Below are 26871 nucleotides of genomic sequence, written 5' to 3' on the forward strand. Positions count from 1 at the left end.
GTATTTAGGGTTTCGAATCCTGCTGCAGTTCACTTTCCATTTAATGTAGACTAATTCGGGGTTGGAGTATTAGCACCAATAACTCTAGTAAATGCAACAAACTTAATATAGCAATCTCCTCTATAAAAAATTCCGGTGTAAAATCAAAAGAGAAAACAAATGCTAGGTTCCAGCGAGTTTCGAACTCACGACCGTCTGCGTGTAAAGCAGATGTGATAACCACTACACCATGGAACCATATACCGGCTGTTTTCCATCATTATCATATTATATTGGAGCTGTGAAGAGCAGAGCTGGCCGAATCGTTAGAACGCCCGTCAAAATGAATAGCAGCATTTCGTCCGTACTTACGTTCTGAGCTCAAATTCATACTTTTCGGGTCGATAAATTAAGTACCAGTGAAAAACTGAGGTTGCTGTAATCGACTCATCCCCGACCTCCCCGAAGCTGCTGTTGTGGCCAAAATTTGAAATAATACTAATTATTGTTATATTTCGGTGACCGGAGATTGAATTCAAACACAGAACTTACAAAACCAGAAAACATTCCATCAAATGCTTTATTCTACCAATACACCACTCTGGAATTTTACTCTATTTATCGAGCCCGAACTGATAAAAGGCATATGTGACCGAAGTGATGGATTTAAATATTTAACTCATCAAAGTATAAGTAATATTCTGAAGTCAAAGATTTTACTCAATTGAATATTGTAAACTGTTATATATATTATATAAAGTATTATAAATTAAATAATCGATAATATTTTATAAATATATCGATATTTAAATTATTAACACACAGGTTTTGTATGAATACAATAAGTAAGTGATACCAATACCTAACATAATAAAACCATTAACCTCAGGAGAGGGAAAAAAACGCTAGAATCCAGCGAAATTCGATCTCATGACCTTCTGCGAGTTAAGCAGATGTAATAGCCGCTACACTGTGGAAGCAGTATTTAGTAACCCTGTCAAATATTGTTTTATCATTCACGAGTTGTATCTAATGCTGAATTTAATGTTGAATTCATTTTCAAAACACAATGGAGTATCAGAAACTGTGAATTAGCTAAATGTATTTAGGGTTTCCAATCCTGCTGCAGTTCACTTTCCATTTAATTTAGACAAAATCGGGGTTGGAGTATTAGTACCAATGACTATAGTAACTGCAACAAACTAAATATAGCAATCTCCGTTATTAACGAATCCTGTGTAAAATCAAAAGAGAAAACAAATGATAGGTTCCAGCGAGTTTCGAACTCACGACCTTCTGCGTGTTAAGCAGATGTGATAACCACTACACCATGGAACCAGTTGTTAGTGACACCGTCAAATAATGTTTTATCATGCACGAGTGGTATCTAATACTGAATTTAATGTTGAATTCCTTTACAAAACACAATGGAGTATCAGAAACTGTAAATTAGCTAAAAGTATTTAGGATTTCGAATCCTGCTGCAGATCACTTTCCATTTAATGAAGACTAAATCGGGGTTGGGGTATTAGCACCAATAACTATAGAAAATACAACAAACTTAATATAGCAATCTCCTCTATAAAAAATTCCGGTGTAAAAGCAAAACTGTAAACAAATGCTAGATTCCAGCGAGTTTCGAACTCACGACCTTCTGCGTGTGAAGCAAATGTGATAACCACTACACCATGGAACCATATACCGGCTGTTTTCCATCATTGTCATATTATATTGGAGCTGTGAAGAGCAGAGCTGGCCGAATCGTTAGAACGCCCGTCAAAATGAATAGCAGCATTTCGTCCGTACTTACGTTCTCAGCTCAAATTCATTCTTTTCGGGTCGATAAATTAAGTACCAGTGAAAAACTGAGGTTGCTGTAATCGACTCATCCCCGACCTCCCCGAAGCTGCTGTTGTGGCCAAAATTTGAACTAATACTAATTATTGTTATATTTCGATGACCGGAGATTGAATTCAAACACAGATCTTACAAAACCAGAAAACATTCCATCAAATGCTTTATTCTACCAATACACCACTCTGGAATTTTACTCTATTTATCGACCCCGAACTGATAAAAGGCATATGTGACCGAAGTGATGGATTTAAATATTCAACTCATCAAAGTATAAGGAATATTCTGAAGTCAAATATTTTACTCAATTGAATATTGTAAACTGTTATATATATTATATAAAGTATTATAAATTAACTAATTGATAATATTTTATAAATATATCGATATTTAAATTATTAACATGCAGGTTTTGTATGAATACAATAAGTAAGTGATACCAATGCCTAACATAATAAAACCATTAACCTCAGGAGAGGAAAATAAAAACGCTAGAATCCAGCGAAATTCGATCTCATGACATTCTTTGAGTTAAGCAGATGTAATAGCCGCTACACCGTGGAAACAGTATTTAGTAACCCCGTCAAATATTGTTTTATCATTCACGAGTTGTATCTAATGCTGAATTTAATGTTGAATTCATTTTCAAAACACAATGGAGTTTCAGAAACTGTGAATTAGCTAAATGTATTTAGGGTTTCCAATCCTGCTGCAGTTCACTTTCCATTTAATGTAGACTAATTCGGGGTTGGAGTATTAGCACCAATAACTCTAGTAAATGCAACAAACTAAATATAGCAATCTCCTCTATAAAAAATACCTGTGTAAAATCAAAAGAGAAAGCAAATGATAGGTTCCAGCGAGTTTCGAACTCACGACCTTCCGCGTGTTAAGCAGATGTGATAACCACTACACCATGGAACCAGTTGTTAGTGACACCGTCAAATATTGTTTTATCATTCACGATTTGTATCTAATACAGAATTTAATTTTGAATTCCTTTTCAAAACACAATGGAGTATCAGAAACTGTAAATTAGCTAAAAGTATTTAGGGTTTCGAATCCTGCTGCAGTTCACTTTCCATTTAATGTAGACTAATTCGGGGTTGGAGTATTAGCACCAATAACTCTAGTAAATGCAACAAACTTAATATAGCAATCTCCTCTATAAAAAATTCCGGTGTAAAAGAAAAAGAGAAAACAAATGCTAGGTTCCAGTGAGTTTCGAACTCACGACCTTCTGCGTGTAAAGCAGATGTGATAACCACTACACCATGGAACCATATACCGGCTGTTTTCCATCATTATCATATTATATTGGAGCTGTGAAGAGCAGAGCTGGCCGAATCGTTAGAACGCCCGTCAAAATGAATAGCAGCATTTCGTCCGTACTTACGTTCTGAGCTCAAATTCATACTTTTCGGGTCGATAAATTAAGTACCAGTGAAAAACTGAGGTTGCTGTAATCGACTCATCCCCGACCTCCCCCAAGCTGCTGTTGTGGCCAAAATTTGAAATAATACTAATTATTGTTATATTTCGGTGACCGGAGATTGAATTCAAACACAGATCTTACAAAACCAGAAAACATTCCATCAAATGCTTTATTCTACCAATACATCACTCTGGAATTTTACTCTATTTATCGACCCCGAACTGATAAAAGGCATACGTGACCGAAGTGATGGATTTAAATATTTAACTCATCAAAGTATAAGGAATATTCTGAAGTTAAAGATTTTACTCAATTGAATATTGTAAACTGTTATATATATTATATAAAGTATTATAAATTAACTAATCGATAATATTTTATAAATATATCGATATTTAAATTATTAACACACAGGTTTTGTATGAATACAATAAGTAAGTGATACCAATGCCTAACATAATAAAACCATTAACCTCAGGAGAGGGGAAAAAAACGCTAGAATCCAACGAAATTCGATCTCATGACCTTCTTTGAGTTAAGCAGATGTAATAGCCACTACACCGTGGAAACAGTATTTAGTAACCCCGTCAAATATTGTTTTATCATTCACGAGTTGTATCTAATGCTGAATTTAATGTTGAATTCATTTTCAAAACACAAAGGAGTATCAGAAACTGTGAATTAGCTAAATGTATTTAGGGTTTCCAATCCTGCTGCAGTTCACTTTCCATTTAATTTAGACAAAATCGGGGTTGGAGTAATAGTACCAATGACTATAGTAACTGCAACAAACTAAATATAGCAATCTCCTTTATTAACGAATCCTGTGTAAAATCAAAAGAGAAAACAAATGATAGGTTCCAGCGAGTTTCGAACTCACGACCTTCTGCGTGTTAAGCAGATGTGATAACCACTACACCATGGAACCATATACCGGCTGTTTTCGATCATTGTCATATTATATTGGAGCTGTGAAGAGCAGAGCTGGCCGAATCGTTAGAACGCCCGTCAAAATGAATAGCAGCATTTCGTCCGTACTTACGTTCTCAGCTCAAATTCATTCTTTTCGGGTCGATAAATTAAGTACCAGTGAAAAACTGAGGTTGCTGTAATCGACTCATCCCCGACCTCCCCCAAGCTGCTGTTGTGGCCAAAATTTGAAATAATACTAATTATTGTTATATTTCGATGACCGGAGATTGAATTCAAACACAGATCTTACAAAACCAGAAAACATTCCATCAAATGCTTTATTCTACCAATACACCACTCTGGAATTTTACTCTATTTATCGACCCCGAACTGATAAAAGGCATATGTGACCGAAGTGATGGATTTAAATATTCAACTCATCAAAGTATAAGGAATATTCTGAAGTCAAAGATTTTACTCAATTGAATATTGTAAACTGTTATATATATTATATAAAGTATTATAAATTAACTAATCGATAATATTTTATAAATATATAGATATTTAAATTATTAACATGCAGGTTTTGTATGAATACAATAAGTAAGTGATACCAATTCCTAATATAATAAAACCATTAACCTCAGGAGAGGAAAAAAAAAACGCTAGAATCCAGCGAAATTCGATCTCATGACATTCTTTGAGTTAAGCAGATGTAATAGCCGCTACACCGTGGAAACAGTATTTAGTAACCCCGTCAAATATTGTTTTATCATTCACGAGTTGTATCTAATGCTGAATTTAATGTTGAATTCATTTTCAAAACACAATGGAGTCTCAGAAACTGTGAATTAGCTAAATGTATTTAGGGTTTCCAATCCTGCTGCAGTTCACTTTCCATTTAATGTAGACTAATTCGGGGTTTGAGTATTAGCACCAATAACTCTAGTAAATGCAACAAACTAACTATAGCAATCTCCTCTATAAAAAATACCTGTGTAAAATCAAAAGAGAAAGCAAATGATAGGTTCCAGCGAGTTTCGAACTCACGACCTTCTGCGTGTTAAGCAGATGTGATAACCACTACACCATGGAACCAGTTGTTAGTGACACCGTCAAATATTGTTTTATCATTCACGATTTGTATCTAATACAGAATTTAATGTTGAATTCCTTTTCAAAACACAATGGAGTATCAGAAACTGTAAATTAGCTAAAAGTATTTAGGGTTTCGAATCCTGCTGCAGTTCACTTTCCATTTAATGTAGACTAATTCGGGGTTGGAGTATTAGCACCAATAACTCTAGTAAATGCAACAAACTTAATATAGCAATCTCCTCTATAAAAAATTCCGGTGTAAAAGAAAAAGAGAAAACAAATGCTAGGTTCCAGCGAGTTTCGAACTCACGACCGTCTGCGTGTAAAGCAGATGTGATAACCACTACACCATGGAACCATATACCGGCTGTTTTCCATCATTATCATATTATATTGGAGCTGTGAAGAGCAGAGCTGGCCGAATCGTTAGAACGCCCGTCAAAATGAATAGCAGCATTTCGTCCGTACTTACGTTCTGAGCTCAAATTCATACTTTTCGGGTCGATAAATTAAGTACCAGTGAAAAACTGAGGTTGCTGTAATCGACTCATCCCCGACCTCCCCGAAGCTGCTGTTGTGGCCAAAATTTGAAATAATACTAATTATTGTTATATTTCGGTGACCGGAGATTGAATTCAAACACAGAACTTACAAAACCAGAAAACATTCCATCAAATGCTTTATTCTACCAATACACCCTTTGGAATTTTACTCTATTTATCGAGCCCGAACTGATAAAAGGCATATGTGACCGAAGTGATGGATTTAAATATTTAACTCATCAAAGTATAAGGAATATTCTGAAGTCACAGATTTTACTCAATTGAATATTGTAAACTGTTATATATATTATATAAAGTATTATAAATTAACTAATCGATAATATTTTATAAATATATCGATATTTAAATTATTAACACACAGGTTTTGTATGAATACAATAAGTAAGTGATACCAATACCTAACATAATAAAACCATTAACCTCAGGAGAGGGAAAAAAACGCTAGAATCCAGCGAAATTCGATCTCATGACCTTCTGCGAGTTAAGCAGATGTAATAGCCGCTACACTGTGGAAGCAGTATTTAGTAACCCTGTCAAATATTGTTTTATCATTCACGAGTTGTATCTAATGCTGAATTTAATGTTGAATTCATTTTCAAAACACAATGGAGTATCAGAAACTGTGAATTAGCTAAATGTATTTAGGGTTTCGAATCCTACTGCAGTTCACTTTCCATTTAATTTAGACAAAATCGGGGTTGGAGTATTAGTACCAATGACTATAGTAACTGCAACAAACTAAATATAGCAATCTCCGTTATTAACGAATCCTGTGTAAAATCAAAAGAGAAAACAAATGATAGGTTCCAGCGAGTTTCGAACTCACGACCTTCTGCGTGTTAAGCAGATGTGATAACCACTACACCATGGAACCAGTTGTTAGTGACCGTGTCAAATATTGTTTTATCATGCACGAGTGGTATCTAATACTGAATTTAATGTTGAATTCCTTTACAAAACACAATGGAGTATCAGAAACTGTAAATTAGCTAAAAGTATTTAGGGTTTCGAATCCTGCTGCATTTCACTTTCCATTTAATGTAGACTAATTCGGGGTTGGAGTATTAGCACCAATAACTCTAGTAAATGCAACAAACTAAATATAGCAATCTCCTCTATAAAAAATACCTGTGTAAAATCAAAAGAGAAAGCAAATGATAGGTTCCAGCGAGTTTCGAACTCACGAACTTCTGCGTGTTAAGCAGATGTGATAAACACTACACCATGGAACCATATGCCGGCTGCTTTCCATCGTTGTCATATTATATTGGAGCTGTGAAGAGCAGAGCTCGCCGAATCGTTAGAACGCCCGTCAAAATGAATAGTAGCATTTCGTCCGTACTTAAGTTCTGAGCTCAAATTCATCCTTTTCTGGTCGATAAATTAAGTACCAGTGTAAAACTGAGGTCGATGTAATCGACTCATTCCCGACCTCCCCCAAGCTGCTGTTGTGGCCAAAATTTGAAATAATACTAATTATTGTTATATTTCGGTGACCGGAGATTGAATTCAAACACAGATCTTACAAAACCAGAAAACATTCCATCAAATGCTTTATTCTACCAATACATCACTCTGGAATTTTACTCTATTTATCGAGCCCGAACTGATAAAAGGCAGAAGTGACCGAAGTGATGGATTTAAATATTTAACTCATCAAAGTATAAGGAATATTCTGAAGTCAAAGATTTTACTCAATTGAATATTGTAAACTGTTATATATATTATATAAAGTATTATAAATTAACTAATCGATAATATTTTATAAATATATCGATATTTAAATTATTAACACACAGGTTTTGTATGAATACAATAAGTAAGTGATACCAATGCCTAACATAATAAAACCATTAACCTCAGGAGAGGGGAAAAAAACGCTAGAATCCAACGAAATTCGATCTCATGACCTTCTTTGAGTTAATCAGAGGTAATAGCCACTACACCGTGGAAACAGTATTTAGTAACCCCGTCAAATATTGTTTTATCATTCACGAGTTGTATCTAATGCTGAATTTAATGTTGAATTCATTTTCAAAACACAATGGAGTATCAGAAACTGTGAATTAGCTAAATGTATTTAGGGTTTCCAATCCTGCTGCAGTTCACTTTCCATTTAATTTAGACAAAATCGGGGTTGGAGTATTAGTACCAATGACTATAGTAACTGCAACAAACTAAATATAGCAATCTCCTTTATTAAAGAATCCTGTGTAAAATCAAAAGAGAAAACAAATGATAGGTTCCAGCGAGTTTCGAACTCACGACCTTCTGCGTGTTAAGCAGATGTGATAACCACTACACCATGGAACCAGTTGTTAGCGACACCGTCAAATATTGTTTTATCATTCACGATTTGTATCTAATACTGAATTTAATGTTGAATTCCTTTTCAAAACACAATGGAGTATAAGATTCTGTGAATTGGCTAAAAGTATTTAGGATTTCGAATCCTGCTGCAGATCACTTTCCATTTAATGAAGACTAATTCGGGGTTGGGGTATTAGCACCAATAACTATAGAAAATACAACAAACTTAATATAGCAATCTCCTCTATAAAAAATTCCGGTGTAAAAGCAAAAGAGTAAACAAATGCTAGATTCCAGCGAGTTTCGAACTCACGACCTTCTGCGTGTGAAGCAAATGTGATAACCACTACACCATGGAACCATATACCGGCTGTTTTCCATCATTGTCATATTATATTGGAGCTGTGAAGAGCAGAGCTGGCCGAATCGTTAGAACGCCCGTCAAAATGAATAGCAGCATTTCGTCCGTACTTACGTTCTCAGCTCAAATTCATTCTTTTCGGGTCGATAAATTAAGTACCAGTGAAAAACTGAGGTTGCTGTAATCGACTCATCCCCGACCTCCCCGAAGCTGCTGTTGTGGCCAAAATTTGAACTAATACTAATTATTGTTCTATTTCGATGACCGGAGATTGAATTCAAACACAGATCTCACAAAACCAGAAAACATTCCATCAAATGCTTTATTCTACCAATACACCACTCTGGAATTTTACTCTATTTATCGACCCCGAACTGATAAAAGGCATATGTGACCGAAGTGATGGATTTAAATATTCAACTCATCAAAGTATAAGGAATATTCTGAAGTCAAATATTTTACTCAATTGAATATTGTAAACTGTTATATATATTATATAAAGTATTATAAATTAACTAATTGATAATATTTTATAAATATATCGATATTTAAATTATTAACATGCAGGTTTTGTATGAATACAATAAGTAAGTGATACCAATGCCTAACATAATAAAACCATTAACCTCAGGAGAGGGGAAAAAAACGCTAGAATCCAACGAAATTCGATCTCATGACCTTCTTTGAGTTAAGCAGATGTAATAGCCACTACACCGTGGAAACAGTATTTAGTTACCCCGTCAAATATTGTTTTATCATTCACGAGTTGTATCTAATGCTGAATTTAATGTTGAATTCATTTTCAAAACACAATGGAGTATCAGAAACTGTGAATTAGCTAAATGTATTTAGGGTTTCCAATCCTGCTGCAGTTCACTTTCCATTTAATGTAGACTAATTCGGGGTTGGAGTATTAGCACCAATAACTCTAGTAAATGCAACAAACTAACTATAGCAATCTCCTCTATAAAAAATACCTGTGTAAAATCAAAAGAGAAAGCAAATGATAGGTTCCAGCGAGTTTCGAACTCACGACCTTCTGCGTGTTAAGCAGATGTGATAACCACTACACCATGGAACCAGTTGTTAGTGACACCGTCAAATATTGTTTTATCATTCACGATTTGTATCTAATACAGAATTTAATGTTGAATTCCTTTTCAAACCACAATGGAGTATCAGAAACTGTAAATTAACTAAAAGTATTTAGGGTTTCGAATCCTGCTGCAGTTCACTTTCCATTTAATGTAGACTAATTCGGGGTTGGAGTATTAGCACCAATAACTCTAGTAAATGCAACAAACTAAATATAGCAATCTCCTCTATAAAAAATACCTGTGTAAAATCAAAAGAGAAAGCAAATGATAGGTTCCAGCGAGTTTCGAACTCACGACCTTCTGCGTGTTAAGCAGATGTGATAACCACTACACCATGGAACCAGTTGTTAGTGACACCGTCAAATATTGTTTTATCATTCACGATTTGTATCTAATACAGAATTTAATGTTGAATTCCTTTTCAAAACACAATGGAGTATCAGAAACTGTAAATTAGCTAAAATTATTTAGGGTTTCGAATCCTGCTGCAGTTCACTTTCCATTTAATGTAGACTAATTCGGGGTTGGAGTATTAGCACCAATAACTCTAGTAAATGCAACAAACTTAATATAGCAATCTCCTCTATAAAAAATTCCGGTGTAAAAGAAAAAGAGAAAACAAATGCTAGGTTCCAGTGAGTTTCGAACTCACGACCTTCTGCGTGTAAAGCAGATGTGATAACCACTACACCATGGAACCATATACCGGCTGTTTTCCATCATTATCATATTATATTGGAGCTGTGAAGAGCAGAGCTGGCCGAATCGTTAGAACGCCCGTCAAAATGAATAGCAGCATTTCGTCCGTACTTACGTTCTGAGCTCAAATTCATACTTTTCGGGTCGATAAATTAAGTACCAGTGAAAAACTGAGGTTGCTGTAATCGACTCATCCCCGACCTCCCCGAAGCTGCTGTTGTGGCCAAAATTTGAAATAATACTAATTATTGTTATATTTCGGTGACCGGAGATTGAATTCAAACACAGAACTTACAAAACCAGAAAACATTCCATCAAATGCTTTATTCTACCAATACACCACTCTGGAATTTTACTCTATTTATCGAGCCCGAACTGATAAAAGGCATATGTGACCGAAGTGATGGATTTAAATATTTAACTCATCAAAGTATAAGGAATATTCTGAAGTCAAAGATTTTACTCAATTGAATATTGTAAACTGTTATATATATTATATAAAGTATTATAAATTAACTAATCGATAATATTTTATAAATATATCGATATTTAAATTATTAACACACAGGTTTTGTATGAATACAATAAGTAAGTGATACCAATGCCTAACATAATAAAACCATTAACCTCAGGAGAGGGGAAAAAAACGCTAGAATCCAACGAAATTCGATCTCATGACCTTCTTTGAGTTAAGCAGATGTAATAGCCACTACACCGTGGAAACAGTATTTAGTAACCCCGTCAAATATTGTTTTATCATTCACGAGTTGTATCTAATGCTGAATTTAATGTTGAATTCATTTTCAAAACACAATGGAGTATCAGAAACTGTGAATTAGCTAAATGTATTTAGGGTTTCCAATCCTGCTGCAGTTCACTTTCCATTTAATGTAGACTAATTCGGGGTTGGAGTATTAGCACCAATAACTCTAGTAAATGCAACAAACTAACTATAGCAATCTCCTCTATAAAAAATACCTGTGTAAAATCAAAAGAGAAAGCAAATGATAGGTTCCAGCGAGTTTCGAACTCACGACCTTCTGCGTGTTAAGCAGATGTGATAACCACTACACCATGGAACCAGTTGTTAGTGACACCGTCAAATATTGTTTTATCATTCACGATTTGTATCTAATACAGAATTTAATGTTGAATTCCTTTTCAAAACACAATGGAGTATCAGAAACTGTAAATTAGCTAAAAGTATTTAGGGTTTCGAATCCTGCTGCATTTCACTTTCCATTTAATGTAGACTAATTCGGGGTTGGAGTATTAGCACCAATAACTCTAGTAAATGCAACAAACTTAATATAGCAATCTCCTCTATAAAAAATTCCGGTGTAAAATCAAAAGAGAAAACAAATGCTAGGTTCCAGCGAGTTTCGAACTCACGACCGTCTGCGTGTAAAGCAGATGTGATAACCACTACACCATGGAACCATATACCGGCTGTTTTCCATCATTATCATATTATATTGGAGCTGTGAAGAGCAGAGCTGGCCGAATCGTTAGAACGCCCGTCAAAATGAATAGCAGCATTTCGTCCGTACTTACGTTCTGAGCTCAAATTCATACTTTTCGGGTCGATAAATTAAGTACCAGTGAAAAACTGAGGTTGCTGTAATCGACTCATCCCCGACCTCCCCGAAGCTGCTGTTGTGGCCAAAATTTGAAATAATACTAATTATTGTTATATTTCGGTGACCGGAGATTGAATTCAAACACAGAACTTACAAAACCAGAAAACATTCCATCAAATGCTTTATTCTACCAATACACCACTCTGGAATTTTACTCTATTTATCGAGCCCGAACTGATAAAAGGCATATGTGACCGAAGTGATGGATTTAAATATTTAACTCATCAAAGTATAAGGAATATTCTGAAGTCAAAGATTTTACTCAATTGAATATTGTAAACTGTTATATATATTATATAAAGTATTATAAATTAACTAATCGATAATATTTTATAAATATATCGATATTTAAATTATTAACACACAGGTTTTGTATGAATACAATAAGTAAGTGATACCAATACCTAACATAATAAAACCATTAACCTCAGGAGAGGGAAAAAAACGCTAGAATCCAGCGAAATTCGATCTCATGACCTTCTGCGAGTTAAGCAGATGTAATAGCCGCTACACTGTGGAAGCAGTATTTAGTAACCCTGTCAAATATTGTTTTATCATTCACGAGTTGTATCTAATGCTGAATTTAATGTTGAATTCATTTTCAAAACACAATGGAGTATCAGAAACTGTGAATTAGCTAAATGTATTTAGGGTTTCCAATCCTGCTGCAGTTCACTTTCCATTTAATTTAGACAAAATCGGGGTTGGAGTATTAGTACCAATGACTATAGTAACTGCAACAAACTAAATATAGCAATCTCCGTTATTAACGAATCCTGTGTAAAATCAAAAGAGAAAACAAATGATAGGTTCCAGCGAGTTTCGAACTCACGACCTTCTGCGTGTTAAGCAGATGTGATAACCCCTACACCATGGAACCAGTTGTTAGTAACACCGTCAAATATTGTTTTATCATGCACGATTTGTATCTAATACTGAATTTAATGTTGAATTCCTTTACAAAACACAATGGAGTATCAGAAACTGTAAATTAGCTAAAAGTATTTAGGGTTTCGAATCCTGCTGCATTTCACTTTCCATTTAATGTAGACTAATTCGGGGTTGGAGTATTAGCACCAATAACTCTAGTAAATGCAACAAACTAAATATAGCAATCTCCTCTATAAAAAATACCTGTGTAAAATCAAAAGAGAAAGCAAATGATAGGTTCCAGCGAGTTTCGAACTCACGAACTTCTGCGTGTTAAGCAGATGTGATAAACACTACACCATGGAACCATATGCCGGCTGCTTTCCATCGTTGTCATATTATATTGGAGCTGTGAAGAGCAGAGCTCGCCGAATCGTTAGAACGCCCGTCAAAATGAATAGTAGCATTTCGTCCGTACTTAAGTTCTGAGCTCAAATTCATCCTTTTCTGGTCGATAAATTAAGTACCAGTGAAAAACTGAGGTCGATGTAATCGACTCATCCCCGACCTCCCCCAAGCTGCTGTTGTGGCCAAAATTTGAAATAATACTAATTATTGTTATATTTCGGTGACCGGAGATTGAATTCAAACACAGATCTTACAAAACCAGAAAACATTCCATCAAATGCTTTATTCTACCAATACATCACTCTGGAATTTTACTCTATTTATCGAGCCCGAACTGATAAAAGGCAGAAGTGACCGAAGTGATGGATTTAAATATTTAACTCATCAAAGTATAAGGAATATTCTGAAGTCAAAGATTTTACTCAATTGAATATTGTAAACTGTTATGTATATTATATAAAGTATTATAAATTAACTAATCGATAATATTTTATAAATATATCGATATTTAAATTATTAACACACAGGTTTTGTATGAATACAATAAGTAAGTGATACCAATGCCTAACATAATAAAACCATTAACCTCAGGAGAGGGGAAAAAAACGCTAGAATCCAACGAAATTCGATCTCATGACCTTCTTTGAGTTAATCAGATGTAATAGCCACTACACCGTGGAAACAGTATTTAGTAACCCCGTCAAATATTGTTTTATCATTCACGAGTTGTATCTAATGCTGAATTTAATGTTGAATTCATTTTCAAAACACAATGGAGTATCAGAAACTGAGCTCGCCGAATCGTTAGAACGCCCGTCATAACGAATAGCAGTATTTCGTCCGTACTTACGTTCTGAGCGCAAATTCATCCTTTTCGGGTCGATAAATTAAGTTCCAGAGAAAAACTGAGGTTGCTGGAATCGACTCATCCCCGACCTCCCCCAAGCTGCTGTTGTGGCCAAAATTTGAAATAATACTAATTATTGTTATATTTCGGTGACCGGAGATTAAGCAGATGTAATAGCCGCTACACCGTGGAAACAGTATTTAGTAACCCCGTCAAATATTGTTTTATCATTCACGAGTTGTATCTAATGCTGAATTTAATGTTGAATTCATTTTCAAAACACAATGGAGTATCAGAAACTGTGAATTAGCTAAATGTATTTAGGGTTTCCAATCCTGCTGCAGTTCACTTTCCATTTAATTTAGACAAAATCGGGGTTGGAGTATTAGTACCAATGACTATAGTAACTGCAACAAACTAAATATAGCAATCTCCTTTATTAACGAATCCTGTGTAAAATCAAAAGACAAAACAAATGATAGGTTCCAGCCAATTTCGAAATCACGACCTTCTGCGTGCTAAGCAGATGTGATAGCCACTACACCATGAAACCAGTTGTTAGTGACGCCGTCAAATATTGTTTTATAATTCACGAATTGTATCTAATGCTGAATTTAATGTTGAATTCCTTTTCAAAACACAATGGTGTATCAGATACTGTGAATTAGCTAAAAGTATTTAGGGTTTCGAATCCTGCTGCAGTTCACATTCCATTTAATTTAGACTAATTTAGCATTCCACCAAATGCTATATCCTATCAATACACCACCCTGGAATTTTACTCTATTTATCGTCCCCAAACTGATAAAAGCCATAAGTGACCGAAGTAACTGGATTTAAATATTTAACTCATCAAATTATAAGGTATATTCTGAAGTCAATGATTTTACTCAATTGAATATTGTAGACTGTTATATATATTATATAAATATTGTAAATTAACTAATCGATAATGTTTTATAACTATATCGAAATTTAAATTATTAATACACAGGTTTTGTATAAATACAGTAAATAAGTGATATCAATGCCTAACATAATAAAATCATTAACTTCAGAACCACAGCACTATGGAAACAGTAATTAGTGACCCCGTTAAATATTGTTTTATCGTTCACGAGTTGTATCTAATGCTGAATTTAATGTTGAATTCCTTTCCAAAACACAATGGTGCATCAGAAACTGTGAATTTGCTAAAAGTATTTAGGGTTTCGAATCCTGCTGCAGTTCACTTTCCATTTAATGAAGACTCAATCGGGGTTGGGGTATTAGCACCAATAACTATAGTAAATACAACAAACTAAATATAGCAATGTCCTCTATAAAAAATTCCGGTGTGAAAGCAAAAGAGAAAACTAACGATAGGTTCCACCGAGTTTCGAACTCACGACCATTCAGCGTCTGAATCAGATGTGATAACCACTACACCATGGAACCATATACCGGCTGTTTTCCATTATTGTCATATTATATTGGAGCTGTGAGGTGCAAAGCTGGCAAATCGTTAGCACGCCCTTCAAAATGAATAGCAGCATTTTGTCTGTACTTACGGTCTGAGCACAAATTCATCCTTTTCGGGTCGATAAATTAAGTACCAGTGAAAAACTAATCGATAATGTTTTATAAATATATCGATATTTAAATTATTAATACAGAGATTTTGTATAAATACAATAAATAAGTGATATCAATGCCTAACATAATAAAATCATTAACCTCAGGAGAGGAAAAAAAAAAGAGCTATGTTCCAGCGAATTTCGTACTTATGACCTACTGCGTTTTAAGCAGATGTAATAACAACTACACCGTGGAAACAGTAATTAGTGACATTGTCAAATATTGTTTTATCATTCACGAGGTCTTTCTAATGCTGAATTTAATGTTGAATTCCTTTTCAAAACACAATGGTGTATCAGAATCTGTGAATTAGCTAAAAGTATTTAGGGTATCGAATCCTGCTGCAATTCACTTTCTATTTAATGCAGACTAAATCGGGGTTGGGGTATTAGCAACAATAACTATAGCAAATACAACAAACTAAATATAGCAATCTCCTCTATAAAGAATTCCGGTGTAAAAGCAAAAGAGAAAACATTTGTCAGTTTCCAGCGAGTTTCGAATTCACGACCTTCTGCGTATAGAGTAGATGTAATAACCACTACACCATGGTACCAGTTATTAGTGAATAACTGAAATATTGTTTTATCATTCACGAGTTGTATCTAATGTTGAATTTAATGTTGAATTCCTTTTCAAAACACAATGGAGTATCAGAAACTGTGAATTAGCTAAAAGTATTTAGGGTTTCGAATCCTGCTGCAATTCACCTTCCATTTATGTTGACTAAATCGGTGTTGGGGTATTATCACCAATAACTGTAGTAAATGCAACAAACTAAATATAGCAATCTCCTCTATAAATAATACCTGTGTAAAATCAAAAGAGAAAACAAATGATAGGTTCCAGCGAGTTTTGAACTCACGTCCATGGAACCAGTTGATGACGTGTTATCAAATATTGATTTGTCATATAAAGATGTTGTGGGTTGTACAGAGTTTAATGGTGATTTACTTTTAAAAGGACCGTGGAATCTCAGAAATAGTAAATTAACAACAACAAAAATTAGTTATATTTTTTTCCAATTCAGGATTCGAATCCTGCTGGAGTTGACTTTAACCTCCACGTACTCGGGGTATCATAAAATATTGGTCAGTTCTTTTGGTCAAATATACATCGAGTTTATCAACTGGGCTCTTTCTAGAAATATTTGTCTGTGAATCAACGTGAGCGATGAAAATTTTAAAAAAGTGCAATATTAATTGAGAAGATCAATAATTACCAATAGAACAGATCACTATTGTATAAACTCCTAAGGATATAGAATGGAAAGCGAACTGCAGCAGGATTCAAAATCCTGACCTCTCCTTGTTAATGTACCATTTACGATACTCCACTGTGTTTTGAAAACTAACTCTACATTAAACTCTGCACAAAATAATTGTGTATGACAAAACAATATCTGATATAACGACAGCATGCGTTTCCATGGTGTAGTGGTTATCACATCTGCTTAACACGTAGAAGGTCGTGAGTTCGAAACTCGCTGGAACCTAGTTGTTTTATATTTTATTTGTATTTAACGCCACCACCCTCATTACTGTTGGTGGGCAAAGGCTGCCTTTTCTCACAGACATTTAGTTCCAGTTATTGTTATGTTGTTATACAAATACCCAACCCCGCCAACGATGACCATGATTAAACGCAGTCATGTATTAAAGTTTGTCTCTGTAAAATTTGACGGTCGAGACAATATTGATATCAAATATTGGCACAAGTCCAACAATCTCGGAAGAGGGCATAAATTGATCATATGGACCCCATTACTCAAATAAGAGAATAGGGAGAAATATTCAAATATTGTGAGTTAAAAAAATTCCAGGTGATGAACGTATCCTTTAGTTCATATAGTGGTGTGTCCCTGGTGCTTGTATTAGAAAATATAGTAGAGATCCTTTTTGCTATGTTGGAGGGGATATTCATTCTGATGTGTCTGGGGTGGCATGAGTTCAACGGTAGATACTGCTTGGAGTCCGTGGGTTTATAGTATATATATCTGTTTCTATTACGTTGTTAGATTTCTTAATGAGGATATCGAGGAAGGGAAACTGTTGATGGCTATATTCCATCGTGAATTGAATGTTTACATTAAGTATATTTTTAAGTGCTTCAAATTCTTTAAGTCTCCATACTTTCATGCCGAATAATGAAACATTCATCCAGGTGTCTCTTCCAGTTATTTTCTATGAAGAAGGAGAATGAGTTGCCGTAGATCAAAATTCCGAAAAACAGAAAAATATCATTCACTCAACATATCGACAATTGCGCTAATAACAAAAATCAGAATGTTTGCCCTCTAACAATTCAGGGACGATACAACCTGTAGCCAACAAATTAGTAAAGAGCCTTTCTTTATCACGAAATACAGACCCCTTTCCAACGCATCTACAACAAATGACATATCCACCACGACCTTAGAATAACACACACGCAAATATTAAAAATGATACATTCAAAAGAGATAGCCAAGAATTCAATTCAAAATAGTCCTAATCACTACTATAATCCACAACGAGCAACTTTTAGGTCCCTTGAGCATTTAACATCCAGATCTTGTTCAAAACGGGGGCACCAGTTTTCATTTATGTTTTATGTAGTGTTTTTGGTTCCAAAAGACTTTCAAACTTCGTATACTTATCTATTTTGTGTTATAGAACAGAAAAAAATTTTGTATTCGAATTTATTTCATGTAAAAAATTGTCTTATTTCGATCATTTCTACTAATCACTGACGTCTATTCAGTTGAAAACAGTTAGCGCAGTAACGGTGTATATCGTATTAATCCCCTAACCCTAACCCTAACCCTAACCCTAGACTGTTAACCCTAACCCTAACCCTAACCCTAAAACTAATCCTAACTCTAGAATCCGAACTCTAAAATTGTTACACACATAGATACGCACAGCGTAATTTATTATATAAACAATATATGCGTATAAATTACGATTAAACCGGATGAAATATGTCACAGGGAATATCATTTTTATGACCGGTAAGCAGTAACTCTATTCAGCTGAATAGACGTCAGTGATTGGTTGAAATTACAGAAATACGACAACTTTAACATGGAATAACTTGCGATGTACGTTTTTTTGTTAAGAAGACTAAGAGTAAAAGATGTTTTATATGACACATTCTACCAGTGTCCCAAGTTTCAAAGTGTTTCGTTAGTGTTTCGTTAAGAAAATACTGGTGCCCCCGTTTTGAACTAGATCCTAACATCCTACTACTATCATACCACTACCGCATTCTTTCTTTCTTCTTCTTCTTCTTCTTCTTCTTCCTTTTCTTCTTCTTCTTCTTCTTCTTCTTCTTCTTCTTCTTCTTCTTCTTCTTCTTCTTCTTCTTCTTTACTGACAAGAATTCACAACGACATTGAACTTAGAAGATTAAACAAGAGAGACAGAGACAGGAAGAATCAAGGAAACCTTTTCATTTCATTTTTCCAATATTTAATTGCTTTCCATACTTCGAGTTGAAAAAGTCTCAATGACCGAAATCGGTACTAAAATCTTTTTTATAAAATTATTTTAGCATTTTCTACCTTAACATCTCTCTCTCTCTCTCTCTCTCTCTCTCTCTCTATATATATATATATATATATATATATATATATATATATATATATATATACACACACATATATATATATATATATACACACACATATATATATATATATATATATATATATATATATATATATATATATATATATATATATATATATATATATATATATATATATACGAGTAAAAATAAATACAAAAAAGGTGGGTTTTTTTGTATGATTGTGTATAGAGGAATATATTATTTTGCTTAAAAGAGTTCCAACACTGTCTGTTTTTTATGTTTTATTTATATTCCTGCAGAACTAATGTGGGGTATAGAATATGGAATATACAATATATAATATGATATACAATATACAATATAAAATAAAATAAAATAAAAATGGATGGCACCATGAAAGAAAGTATTGAATGTAGATGAAATATTGAGTGTTCAATATAAAGGATCAAATATATAAATATATAAATATAAATATATATATATAAAGGCGACTCGAGTTTCAGGGCTATTTCCCTTCGTCATGGCCGGTATGACGTGTGTGTGTGTGTATTGTTTTATGTATATATTGATATTAAAACTACTGAAAAATAATAATAATAATAATAATAATAATAATGCAAAAAGATTGAAGTTAGATTCGAACACGCGACTCTCATTCAGGAAAGCGGCCGTGATTCCTCGACATACCAATCGACTTTATATTTTCTATATAAGCTGGCAGAATAGTTTCGACGCCGGACAATATCCTTAGCGGCATATCGTTCACCTTTATGTTCTGAGTTCAAAAGCTACCGAAATAGACTTTGCCTTTCATTTTCTTGGAGTCGATAAAATAATTACTTGTTGAACTGGTGTCAACATAATCGACTTACTCCCTCACTCAAAATTACCGACCTTGTGCTAATGTTTCCAATCAATAACAGGAACTAAACGGTGGTGAGAAAAAACAACCTTTACAGCACCAACAGCATTACATTATGTTGAAGCAAAATATAAAGACGATAGGTTCCAGTGAGTTTTGAACTCACGCCCTTCTGCGTGTTAAGCAGATGTGATAACCACTACACCATGGAACCAGATGCCGCCTGTTTTCCATCATTGTTATATTATATTTGAGATGTGAGAAGCAAAGCTGGCCGAATCGTTAGCACGCTCGATAAAATACTTAGTAGTATTTCGTCCGTACTTACATTCTGAGTTCAAATTCATCCTTTTCGGGTCTAGAAATTAAGTACCAATGAAAAACTGAGGTCGATGTAATCGACTCATGCCCCACCTCCCCCAAGCTGCCCTTGTGGCAACAATTTAAAATAATACTAATTATTATTATATTTCGGTGAACGGAGATTGAATTCGAACACAAAACCTACAAAACCAGAAAACATTCCACCAAATGTTTTATTCTACCAATACACCACTCTGGAATTCTACTTTATTTATCGACCCCGAACTGATGAAAGCCATAAGTGACCGAAGTGACTAGATTTAAATATTTAACTCATCAAATTATACGGAATATTCTCAAGTAAATGATTTTACTCAATAGAATATTGTAGACTGTTATATACATTATATAAAGTATTATAAATTATCTAATCGATAATGTTTTATAACTATATCGATATTTAAATTATTAATTCACTTGTGTTGTGTAAATACAATAAATAAGTGATATCAATGCCTAACCCAATAAAATCATTAACCTCAGGAGAGGAAATAAAAAAGTAGGCTCCAGTGAGTTTCGAACTCACGACCTTCTGCGTGTAAAGCAGATGTGATAACCACTACACCATGGAACCACCTGTTATTCAAAACCCCAAAATTTTTCGTTTCATATATAAGTGAAATCGATCCGGAGAACTAACTATACAACAATGGACTGTTCTATTGTAGACTGAGGGGTGGAAAGGCCAGACTCATCAACAACTGGAACAAAACCGTCGTTGACTACAACATCATAAGCAACTATAGATCTTGTTTTCCTGCTTCCAGTGATGTTAAGATTTATACCAGTAATATTCTGTGACTAGAGTTTATCCACTGAACGCTCTTTAGAAATATCTGTCTGTGAGTTAACGTTAGAGATAAATAGTGAGAGAAGATCAATATTTATTGCAAAGATCAAAAATTGCGAATGGAACTGGTCATTATTGTATAAGCCCCTAAATACATAAAATGGAAAGTGAACTCGAGCAGGATTCGAAAACCTAAATACTTTTTGTTAATTCACCGTTTCTGATACTCCGCAGTATTTTGAAAGCTACCTCAACATTAAACTCTGCGTAGGTTACAACTAAGCTATGATAAAACAATATTTGAGAACGTTCAAGCATCTGGTTCCATGGGGTAGTGGTTATCACATCTGCTTAATACGCAGAAAGTCGTGAGTTCGAAACTCGCTGGAAGCTAATTGTTTTACATTTTGCTAGTATATAATGGTTTCTACTCTAGGCACAAGGCCCGAAATTTTGTAGAAGGGGCAAGTCGATTAGATCGACTTCAGTATGCAACTGGTACTTAATTTATCTACGCCGAAAGGATAAAAAGCAAAGTCGACCTCGGCGGAATTTGAACTCAGAACGTAAAGACAGACGAAATACCACGAAGCATTGCGCCAAGCATGCTATCGTTTGTCAGCTCGCCGCCATATTTTGCTAGTACATAATGCCACCACCCACATTGATGCTGGTATTGCAAATGCTGTTGTTGTCGGCGACGTTTGGTTCCACTTGTTGTTACTATTGTGTTGTAGAGTGGGCCCTCTCTGCCCGCACTACCGATGAGTACAGACAGACTCAGTGATATATCAAAGTTTGACATTGGAAAATTTGTCAGTAGGGACAATTCGTTTCAAATTTTAGTACGAGGCCAGCAATTTCAATGGGAGGAGATAAATCGATTACATCAACCCCAATACTCAACTGGTATGTATTTTATCGACGCCGGCGGAATTTGAATTCAGAACGTAAAGACGGACGAAATGCCGTTAAGCTTTTTACCCAGGGTGCTAACGAATCTGCGAAACTGGTTCCTTACATCTTCCATATAATTAAACAATAATTAAGTGAAGTTCGTGTCTGGTTCCATGGTGTAGTGGTTATCACATCTGCTTCACACGCAGAAGGTCCTGAGTTCGAAACTCGCTGGAACCTACTATTTGTTTTCTATTTTGTTTTGAGCCTGGGGTTTCTAATACAATGGGAGTGGAGATTGATATTTTTAGTTTCTTCTATTTGCTATAGTTATTGGTTCTAATATCCCACCCGTATTTGTCTTCATTGTCAACGCTTCTCTCTTAAGACATAAATAGTAATATCGACCTCGGCCATATTTAAAATAAGAAAGCTCTTACACAAAACAGCACTCAGTGAGGGCAAACAGAGTGTTTCATGATTGTGGAGCTAATTACGTAACTATGAACAGGTCTATACATAATGAGTGGTGTAAAGATCCAGACCGCTGTATAACGGTTTCAATACTCTATTGAATATTCTTTTCCCTTAATTGTGATATGAATATTCTTGAGAGTTTGAAGAACTTAACAATCTCTGGTTTCTATTTCTCTCTCTTTTAAAACTCAGAGAGAAACCTTTGTATGAATTGACGACAAAACCAAAAATAGTGAAGAGAGAGAAACTGTAGTGTTCCGGATTAAAGGTTCTCTAGTATTCACATTCCGTTAGATTCTTAGTTGTTGTTTCTGATCAAACAGACTTATATTTAAAGTATGTCAGCCATGACCATCTCATCTTATTATCAAACAATGTATCCAAGACTTCAGTATCCAGGGTCCACTCTTTTTATTTCTCTTCCAATTCATATTTAGTGAGCCTTAAAGTGTTTGGTTCTAGATTTACGACCTGGTCACTGATATGTGACAACACGTGTAGGGCGCGCTGCTGTTGTTTTTGAAGTTGATGCTAATATATCAACACCTATTCCTATAAAAGTAGAGCTAAAGAAGTAAATATTAGGTTCCAGAGCTAAAGAAGTAAATCTTAGGTTCCAGAGCTAAAGAAGTAAATCTTAGGTTCCAGAGCTAAAGAAGTAAATCTTAGGTTCACATCTGCGTGTTAAGCAGATGTGATAACCATTACACAATGGAACCAGTTGATGGCGTTTTATCAAATATTCCTTTATCATATAAAGAAGTTTTGGGTTGTACAGAGTTTAATGGTGATTTACTTTAAAAATGACCGTGGAATCTCAGTAATGGTAAATTAACAAAAACAAAAAAAGGACGTGATATTTATTTTCAATTCAGGTTTCGAATCCTGCTGGAGTTGACTTTAACCTCCACGTACTCGGGGTATCATAACATATTGGTCAGTTCTTTTGGTCAAATGTACGTCGAGTTTATCAACTGGGCTCTTTCTAGAAATATCTGTCTGTGAATCAATGTGAGAGATGAAAAGTAAAAGAAAGTTCAATATTAATTGAGAAGATCAATAATTACCAATAGAACAGGTCATTATTGTATTGACCCCTAAGGATATAGAATGGAAACTGAACTGCAGCAGGATTCGAAATCCTAATCTCTCCTTGTTAATGTACCATTTTTGATACTCCACTGAGTTTTGAAAACTAACTCTGCATTAAACTCTGCACAAAATAATTGTGTATGACAAAACAAAATCTGATACACCGACAGCAACTGGTTCCATAGTGTATTGGTTATCACATCTGCTTAACATGCAGAAGGTCGTGAGTTCGAAACTCGCTGGAACCTAGTTGTTTTATATTTTATTTGTATTTAGTGCCACCACCCTCATTACTGTTGGTGAGGCAAAGGCTCCTTTTTCTCACAGACGTTTAGTTCCAGTTATTGTTATGTTGTTATACAAATACCCAACCCCGCCAACGATGACCATGATTAAACGCAGTCATGTATTAAAGTTTGTCTCTGTAAAATTTGTCGGTCGAGACAATATTGATATCAAATATTAGCTCAAGTCCAACAATCTCGGAAGAGGGCGTAAATTGATCATATGGACCCCAGTACTCAAATAAGCAAATAGGGAGAAGTATTCAAATATTGTGAGTTAAAAAAATTTTCTCAAGATCACATTCAGTGAAGTCGACCTGGAACCTCATGATTGCAAAGCTAACCATATAACTTATAGAGTGGCCTAACGTACAATAAAATGTGTAAAGGTCTAGATCCATCACAGCAATAACTGAGACAAAATATCAAGTACTATAAGAACAACATCAGGATTTACAACATCATGTTATTTAGTGTGGTAGAGCCTTGGCCAATCAAAAAAAAAAAAATGTAAATAGGTTCCAGCGAGTTTCGAACTCACGACATCTGATACCTCAATTAAAATTGACGCATATCCCACAGTTGGGTCTTCGGCATTTTGTTTTACTGACGGATGGTGTCGAAGGCTTCATTGTTAAGAGGGTTGTATGTGAAGATATATGGTAGGTCTTTTGGTTGTAAATCCTTCTTTAATTTGCATTTTCTACCTTATCATTTTTCCATATATATATATATATATATATATATATATATATATATATATATATGTGTGTGTGTGTGTGTGTGTGTGTGTGTGTGTGTGTGTGTGTGTGTGTTTGTCCCCACCCAACATAGCTTGACAACCAATGCTGGTGTGTTTACGTCCCCGTAACATAGCCGTTCGGCAAAGTACTAGGCTTACAAAGAATAAGTTCTGGAGCCGATTTGTTCGACTAAAGGTGGTGCTCCAGCATGGCCGCAGTCAAATGTCTGAAACAAATAAAAAAGAATATATATATGTAGGTAAAGTAAAATTTAGAGGTAATACTTGACAATTGTAAGCACCTGTGTATGCCAGCTCGTGGTTGATGTGAAAGAATAAATTGTAAATCCCAAAAATAACAACAAAAATACAAAGGATTCTGCGGTACACGTGTTTCAAGCTTTATATCAGTGTATAATTTACAATACAAAGCTATCTTCAACTGCAAAAGTATTTCTCTCCCAGGAAATTATATCACATCGGCGTTATGTATGTATGTTTACGTATATATATGTATGTTTGTGTGATCGAAGGTACCACAATCGACCGTGCCGTTAAACTATGTCCAACATGTTGTCCTCATCCCGTCTGGAATATGTGAACCTAAATATAATGAGCATAACTAATGTCGCTTTGCTAATCATTATAAGCACATGTTCTGATGTTTTCAGACAGGCAATAAGGAAAGCCACGAAATGAAAATTTATTTGTAATTTCCAATGTATGATTTATACACTTCACTGATATTATGTGTATGTGCGTTAGTTGGACATTATGTGTATGTCCAACATGTTGTCCTCATCCCGTCTGGAATATGTGAACCTAAATATAATGAGCATAACTAATGTCGCTTTGCTAATCATTATAAGCACATGTTCTGATGTTTTCAGACAGGCAATAAGGAAAGCCACGAAATGAAAATTTATTTGTAATTTCCAATGTATGATTTATACACTTCACTGATATTATGTGTATGTGCGTTAGTTGTTATGTATATTTGTCAGAGAGATATTCAATATAATTATGATTTAATGAGAGCAAGAATTGAGAGATAGAAGAAAAGAAACACAGAGGATATGTTAAATGATTTATGCGACGCTGGTCACTTAAGGATCTGTAATTTCATTACTTGCACAAAAATAGAGGAGATGCATTTAGAAAAATTCGCAAATGATGGGGATAGTGAGTGGGAAGGAGGGCGGTACTCAACAGCACAAGTTAAATGACTGCGTTAGGACAACTGTATATATTTTGACCAAATATGCCTATCTCTCATAACTTTTGCCGTCAAAACACAATCATACCTATCGATTTTCCTCATCGTCAGCACCATCACCATCATCATTACCATCACCATCATCATTATCATCAACATCACCATCACCACAACCACCACCACCACGACGATCATCCTCCTCATCACATCATCGTCGTCGTCATCACTACCACCACCACCATCATCATCATCAACATCATCATCAACATCATCATCATCGTCATCATCATCTTCCTCGCTGTCGTCGTCGTCGTCGTCGTCGTCATCCTCCTCATCATCATCATCATCATCAGTATGATAATTATAATAATCACATAATATTTGAAATTGCAATAACCTGGATTATGAAAACTGTAAAGCATGTGCCTGTAATAATTGGTGCATTGGGAACTGTAAGCAAAGATATTGACAAATGGTTGAAGGAAATTAGGATAGAATGTCTTGTAGGGGTTCTAAAGAGAGTTTGACGATTAGGGACGGGAATGATTATCAGGAGCGTTCTAAGCAATTGAAAGACAATTAAAAGCTACTGGATACCTAAGATTGCAGGTAGCATCCCACTACCTACATGGATTCTACCAGGAATGAAAACGAAGCTGAGTCACACCAATAATAATAATAATAATAATAATAATAATAATAATAATAATAATAATAATAATAACAATAATAATGATAATTTCTACTAAAGGCACAAGGCCTGAACCTTTGGGGGCGGGGGTTTGTTCATATAGGGATGTTGGAGATAAGACAGACAGAAAAAATTATGGCTATGGATGACTGAAAGTGATTTAAAACCGGAAACGAAGGCTCTAATCTGCGCTT

The 26871-nt window shown here is 34.8% G+C and overlaps 24 non-coding genes across 24 annotated transcripts; 3 read left to right on the top strand and 21 right to left on the bottom strand.

The window, feature by feature from the left end:
- Positions 1-164: 164 nt before the first annotated feature.
- On the bottom strand, positions 165-237 carry Trnav-uac (transfer RNA valine (anticodon UAC)). Its single transcript has one exon. It is a non-coding gene; the product is annotated as a tRNA-Val (tRNA).
- A 1007-nt stretch (positions 238-1244) lies between these two features.
- On the bottom strand, positions 1245-1317 carry Trnav-aac (transfer RNA valine (anticodon AAC)). Its single transcript has one exon. It is a non-coding gene; the product is annotated as a tRNA-Val (tRNA).
- Positions 1318-1602: 285 nt separating this feature from the next.
- Trnav-cac (transfer RNA valine (anticodon CAC)) lies at positions 1603-1675 on the bottom strand. Its single transcript has one exon. It is a non-coding gene; the product is annotated as a tRNA-Val (tRNA).
- Positions 1676-2684: 1009 nt separating this feature from the next.
- Trnav-aac (transfer RNA valine (anticodon AAC)) lies at positions 2685-2757 on the bottom strand. Its single transcript has one exon. It is a non-coding gene; the product is annotated as a tRNA-Val (tRNA).
- Positions 2758-3042: 285 nt separating this feature from the next.
- Positions 3043-3115, bottom strand: Trnav-uac (transfer RNA valine (anticodon UAC)). Its single transcript has one exon. It is a non-coding gene; the product is annotated as a tRNA-Val (tRNA).
- A 1008-nt stretch (positions 3116-4123) lies between these two features.
- On the bottom strand, positions 4124-4196 carry Trnav-aac (transfer RNA valine (anticodon AAC)). The gene has a single exon. It is a non-coding gene; the product is annotated as a tRNA-Val (tRNA).
- A 1009-nt stretch (positions 4197-5205) lies between these two features.
- Positions 5206-5278, bottom strand: Trnav-aac (transfer RNA valine (anticodon AAC)). Its single transcript has one exon. It is a non-coding gene; the product is annotated as a tRNA-Val (tRNA).
- Positions 5279-5563: 285 nt separating this feature from the next.
- Positions 5564-5636, bottom strand: Trnav-uac (transfer RNA valine (anticodon UAC)). Its single transcript has one exon. It is a non-coding gene; the product is annotated as a tRNA-Val (tRNA).
- A 1006-nt stretch (positions 5637-6642) lies between these two features.
- Positions 6643-6715, bottom strand: Trnav-aac (transfer RNA valine (anticodon AAC)). The gene has a single exon. It is a non-coding gene; the product is annotated as a tRNA-Val (tRNA).
- A 285-nt stretch (positions 6716-7000) lies between these two features.
- Positions 7001-7073, bottom strand: Trnav-aac (transfer RNA valine (anticodon AAC)). Its single transcript has one exon. It is a non-coding gene; the product is annotated as a tRNA-Val (tRNA).
- Positions 7074-8081: 1008 nt separating this feature from the next.
- On the bottom strand, positions 8082-8154 carry Trnav-aac (transfer RNA valine (anticodon AAC)). The gene has a single exon. It is a non-coding gene; the product is annotated as a tRNA-Val (tRNA).
- Positions 8155-8439: 285 nt separating this feature from the next.
- On the bottom strand, positions 8440-8512 carry Trnav-cac (transfer RNA valine (anticodon CAC)). Its single transcript has one exon. It is a non-coding gene; the product is annotated as a tRNA-Val (tRNA).
- A 1008-nt stretch (positions 8513-9520) lies between these two features.
- Positions 9521-9593, bottom strand: Trnav-aac (transfer RNA valine (anticodon AAC)). Its single transcript has one exon. It is a non-coding gene; the product is annotated as a tRNA-Val (tRNA).
- Positions 9594-9878: 285 nt separating this feature from the next.
- On the bottom strand, positions 9879-9951 carry Trnav-aac (transfer RNA valine (anticodon AAC)). Its single transcript has one exon. It is a non-coding gene; the product is annotated as a tRNA-Val (tRNA).
- A 285-nt stretch (positions 9952-10236) lies between these two features.
- Positions 10237-10309, bottom strand: Trnav-uac (transfer RNA valine (anticodon UAC)). Its single transcript has one exon. It is a non-coding gene; the product is annotated as a tRNA-Val (tRNA).
- Positions 10310-11317: 1008 nt separating this feature from the next.
- On the bottom strand, positions 11318-11390 carry Trnav-aac (transfer RNA valine (anticodon AAC)). Its single transcript has one exon. It is a non-coding gene; the product is annotated as a tRNA-Val (tRNA).
- A 285-nt stretch (positions 11391-11675) lies between these two features.
- On the bottom strand, positions 11676-11748 carry Trnav-uac (transfer RNA valine (anticodon UAC)). The gene has a single exon. It is a non-coding gene; the product is annotated as a tRNA-Val (tRNA).
- Positions 11749-12755: 1007 nt separating this feature from the next.
- Trnav-aac (transfer RNA valine (anticodon AAC)) lies at positions 12756-12828 on the bottom strand. Its single transcript has one exon. It is a non-coding gene; the product is annotated as a tRNA-Val (tRNA).
- A 285-nt stretch (positions 12829-13113) lies between these two features.
- Positions 13114-13186, bottom strand: Trnav-aac (transfer RNA valine (anticodon AAC)). The gene has a single exon. It is a non-coding gene; the product is annotated as a tRNA-Val (tRNA).
- Positions 13187-17112: 3926 nt separating this feature from the next.
- On the top strand, positions 17113-17185 carry Trnav-aac (transfer RNA valine (anticodon AAC)). Its single transcript has one exon. It is a non-coding gene; the product is annotated as a tRNA-Val (tRNA).
- Positions 17186-20266: 3081 nt separating this feature from the next.
- Positions 20267-20339, bottom strand: Trnav-aac (transfer RNA valine (anticodon AAC)). The gene has a single exon. It is a non-coding gene; the product is annotated as a tRNA-Val (tRNA).
- Positions 20340-20989: 650 nt separating this feature from the next.
- Positions 20990-21062, bottom strand: Trnav-uac (transfer RNA valine (anticodon UAC)). The gene has a single exon. It is a non-coding gene; the product is annotated as a tRNA-Val (tRNA).
- Positions 21063-22342: 1280 nt separating this feature from the next.
- Positions 22343-22415, top strand: Trnav-cac (transfer RNA valine (anticodon CAC)). Its single transcript has one exon. It is a non-coding gene; the product is annotated as a tRNA-Val (tRNA).
- A 1504-nt stretch (positions 22416-23919) lies between these two features.
- Positions 23920-23992, top strand: Trnav-aac (transfer RNA valine (anticodon AAC)). The gene has a single exon. It is a non-coding gene; the product is annotated as a tRNA-Val (tRNA).
- The last annotated feature ends 2879 nt before the right edge of the window (positions 23993-26871 follow it).

This window comes from Octopus bimaculoides, chromosome 10, assembly GCF_046866305.1.
Source record: "Octopus bimaculoides isolate indiv1 chromosome 10, ASM4686630v1, whole genome shotgun sequence".
Classification (NCBI taxonomy): Eukaryota; Metazoa; Mollusca; class Cephalopoda; order Octopoda; family Octopodidae; genus Octopus; species Octopus bimaculoides.